The sequence below is a fragment of the Acartia tonsa genome, chromosome 5 (genome assembly GCF_053477335.1).
Source record: "Acartia tonsa isolate MP-2025a chromosome 5, ASM5347733v1, whole genome shotgun sequence".
NCBI classification, from domain to species: domain Eukaryota; kingdom Metazoa; phylum Arthropoda; class Copepoda; order Calanoida; family Acartiidae; genus Acartia; species Acartia tonsa.
This window is the reverse complement of record NC_137264.1, coordinates 47,190,150-47,195,055: the sequence shown is the minus strand read 5'-3', so window position 1 is coordinate 47,195,055 and position 4,906 is coordinate 47,190,150.

The following is a 4,906-nucleotide window of genomic DNA, read 5'->3' as shown; positions in this document are numbered from 1 at the left end:
CTTTGTTTGGAAGTCTTAACTGTGTGCATGGTAATGAGTTGCACCTGTTTACAAGCAAAGGTTCTCCCTACTCTAAATATTAGTGTTAGGGTCAGTGGTATGGGCCATTTTTAACATCTCTAGTATGACTCTTGTTTTTTTTACATTAATCGAAGCCTGAAAGCTATGCTGTAATTATCCTTGTATAGTAATGCTCTAATAAAACAAATCCAAATTATCGTCTTGATTTTTGTCTGCTATTGTTTGTGTTGATTATTTTCAGTAATCTTGGTTTGCTAGAAATTAGCGGCATTCTGCGCCAGTTCCCAAATTATTGAAAATTAGCCAAGAAATAAGAAAAGTTGCATTGGTTCTAGTACCCAACGACCGAGACAACCAGGGTCTGCTATTCAGCCAATTAATTATATTTACCGAAACTTAAATATTTTGTTGTCGTAGAGTTGGCGTAAAACTTTTTTTGTGGTGTAGCTGAAGGAAAGTGGGTAAAAAAGGGGGAGAAATAAGGGAAGATGGTTGAGGGGTGATTTTTACTTAGAATTGTTTGTCTGAATTACATTACCTAGTCCCTGGAGACAACTAAAAGAATGATTTTTAGATCATTGTCCCATCTCTGTATCCCCAAATACAGCCTTAGTAAAATAGGTTATGTTTAATTACAGCCATAATTTCCTTTATCATTTAACACCAGATAAAGTCAGCTGAATTTGAGTTGCCGATTGTGTACACAGTTTCCTTGGTGTTTCCTCATTCTATCTCAACATTTACTACTAGCTAAAAATCAAAATTTAAAAAATTTAACTTTTGAAAGTATAATGTAAGTATCGTTTATTCATTCAAATTTTGAATTCTTTTAGGGGGAAGTTTGAAGTTTTCTGCCAGTAGTAAATATTGAGATAGGATGAGGAAACACCTAGGTAACTGTGTACACAATCGGCAACACAAATTCAACTGACCGATGATAATAATGCTTATTGTTTACACAGTACAACAAATGAAAGTCCTAATCAAAATAGCGTAAAACATGACCAATATCATAAATAAACATTTATTTTTAAATGTGCAGTAGTGTACCAGTTTTCGAGATTTTATGCTCATACATCTGACAAGTTTCTAAATAATTTGTTATGAGGAAAAAAACATTTTAAATTTTTTATATTATTCGTTAAATTGTATTTACACTATTACAAAATATTCCATGAGGAAGATAATAGTTATTTTTCGCTTCGTATTAAAGACAGCATTCAGCGGATAATACAAAAAAATGTAAGATAAAACCAGTTTTGTTAGACCCGAGGGGTCGAAGGAACGGGCTAAAAAAATGGTATTCATTTTATGGTTTTTATTTTAATTTTCTATTAAAAATTTTCTATCATTCGATGCTATACATGATTTTTCCTTATATTTGAGAACCGGTACTAATCCACCGGAAATTATTATTAAAGAAAAAAAATCTAATTCATTATATTACAACCACAAATTGATTAGCTACCAAACGTAAGAATTGGAGGCAATATTTTATTTATATTCCATTATCCTATCCTTGTTTTCCCATGAATTAGCCCAAGAAGTGTTAGGTCAACTTTCGTTAGCTGCAGGGAGGGAGGGGACATTGTACTGCAAATTACATTGGTACACAAAGGAAAACAGTAAAAGTGTCGAACTATGACGTCAGAAAAAAATTAAGAATTAACCAATAAGAAGCCAGTATTCACTGTGGTAAAATATATAGCGGCTTCTCTTTGGTTAATTTTTAATTTTTTCTGACGTCATAGTTCGACACTTTTACTGTTTTCACACAAAGTTTAAAACCATTTATTGGGTTAAAAACTTTTGTTTATTTTATTGAATTTTATTTGTTGACTTCAATCTAGCAGTGTCAAAATTTGTAACCATTAATTCAAGTTTTGTGTATCATCATTGGGGATGTAAATCAATATATCGTCCAATGTCTTATCCCTTGCTATCCCTGACTATCCAAGTTTTGGATGTACTGAAATTTAGTTTCCGAAAGTGTACCTAGCTTCCGCGTCATATCTTAATATTTGCTATTAGCTAAAAAAAGCTTCAAACTTCCAAAAAATTCTAAATTAAAAAAATTAAAATTTTGAATGTATAATGTATAAATCGTTTATACATTATATCGCTTTTCTCTTTGACCGGAGTCGCTGAAAATAGCGTTTGCAATAATTGGGTTATCTGCTGTACAACTTTGGAAATTATTGAAGAAATAGGCAACCCATTTTCAGCACATCAAGTTTTGAAATTAAAAGGTAACTTTCCCCTGTTCACATTCGTAAAAGTCTGGTTACCTTAGGGGGTTTCAGGGATAAGACAATGAACAATAAATTTGATGTACGTACATACCGAATGATAATAAACAAATTACCCTTTTTTGTAGATAATTTTTTTGGTTGAAACGTTTATATATAGCTAGCTTGGATCAACCAATTAGGATTGAATAAAAGTACCCAAAGTTTAATGTTTTTAAAACATTGGGTATAATTTCCAGTCCAATGACCCCTCCCTGCCTGCTACTAACCATTTCTTATAACCTACATAGCTCATGGGAACTTTTCATTAACCGTCTTAAGAGCATTTAATTGTCCAAAAATTAAAATTAACAGAGATCCACAGGGATAAAACAATGGCTGATAAATTAATGTATAACACCGATTATGATACACAAAATTACCCCCTATAAAGATTAAAATTAGTGGTTTAATCGTTATGACACTCAACTTAATGAACTAACAAATAAAAATTCATTAAAAGTCCCCAAATTTAATCAGCCAACGAATAAGAAAATCTTATTTAAAAAGTTGAGGACAAGTGTAATAAACAAATAGTTTAAATAATCCAAATAATTTTCTTCCCGTTTAGAAATTTCTATAATTGTTTTGTTTAACACGAACCAGAATTTTAGTGGGTACTTCCGCCCATTTACCCCCCCCCCCCCCCAACCCTTGTCCAACAAAAACCATTTCCCCTAACTAGGAAACTTAAGGGATAAGACAATGGACGATGAATTTACATTCAAGATCCTCAATGAATAATGATAAAAACTAAAATCAATTGTTGAAAAGTTTGGACACTTATTTTTTACCAACCAATCAAAATTCAACATGAATGTATCCAATGAGCCAATGTGGTTATAAAACTTTGGGTACAAGCCTAAAGTCTCCTACCTCCATTTAAAACATGTATATATTGTTAAACCAAAAAAATTATAAAAACAAAAAAAAAGATTAATATTTCCTTAAAATTAATTCTCTCTTGAATTATTTTTCTCTATAAACAAGGATGACAACATCCATAAGTAGCGAAGCTCAAAATTTATGATTGTATATCAAGAAAAAAAATACTATAAAGCAGTGTCATATAATAAATATTAATATTAGTAAAATAGGGAAATCATCACACCTTTAAAATCACGCAACCTTATAATCATGAAAACTTAAAAATCTAGACAAATCTTAATGAAACTTGATGGAAATATGTAGAACATGAGCATATTCAATCCCTGAAAATTTCAGCCGCAAATCCTGAATAGGGATTGAGAAAACCATTAAAAACTAAAAAAAAACTAGGAATCGATCTAGTACCCAAATCAACAAAAAAAATATTGATAAAACTTGGTGAAAATATGAAGAATATAAAATGAATTAATCCCTGAAAATTTCAGCCTTTTATCTTGTAAAGGAGTTGAGAAAATCACGAAAATGTAAAAATCTAGGAATCGATCTAGCACCCCAAATAACAAACAGACGGACAAAACAATGTATGTATTAGATGGGCATATATAGTGGGTATCTTCACTAAAAATTTTAGCTGTCTATCTTGAATAGGAGCCGAGCAAATCACGTTTCCCCCAATTCATTAATTACGGACAGACGGACATTCGGAATTATAGAGTAGCTTCGCTATTAAAAAGAGTTCATATGAGAAAATGAGTTTATTAGAGTGATAAATCAGAATTTTATTTCTCTTTTAAAAAGACAGAAAAACATAGTACCTTTAAGTTGAAAGCTTTTCGCGAATATGAAAATGATAAATTATAAGAAAACCAGTTTTGTTGGCACCGAGGAGCCGAAGGCCCGGGCTAAAAAAAACTGGTATTAATTTTTTATTTTAGTGTATGTGGAAAGTTATCCGAAATACGAGACGATACGTGATTTTTCTACAGAAGGGAGTAATTTTGTATATCATCATTGGGGATACGCATTTATTTATCGGCCATTGACTTGTTAGATACCTGCGTGGTTACTCTAAAAGATATCTTTTGTTAATGTCAAAGGTTGTAAACGGACACCAATTTATTTTTCCTTCTACCACAGTAATCAGGAATTAAGGAATGGTAATAATTAAATTTTTCCTTCTACCACAGTAATCAGGAATAAGGAATGGTAATAATTAAATTTTTCACATCAGGGAAGACAGAAGAGAATGAATTGATGTACATCCCCAATTATGGATCACCTTATAGTGTCTATCAAAAATGACGTCATACATTACAATAGACTACTAATAGGTTTGGAAGCCATACTGGAAAAATTAGTTATTTCTCGCATCGTATTATAAACGGCTTTCCGCGAATATAGAAAGTACAAATATGAGATTAAAACTAGTTTTTTAGCCCCGAGGTGCCGAAGGCACCGGCTAACAAAACTGGTTTTAATCTTATGATTGTACATTTTTATATACGTTGAAAGCTGGATATAATTCGATGCTAGACATAGTTTTTTTGTATGGATGAGAACAGGTTCCTATCCACCGGATTCGAATAAATACGAGAAAAATAATAATTTTCCACCACTAAGAAGCTCTTTATAGTGCCTATTAAAAATGACGTCATACAATACAAATGACCAATGATAGGCTAATACACAGACTAAATTAGCAATGGTAG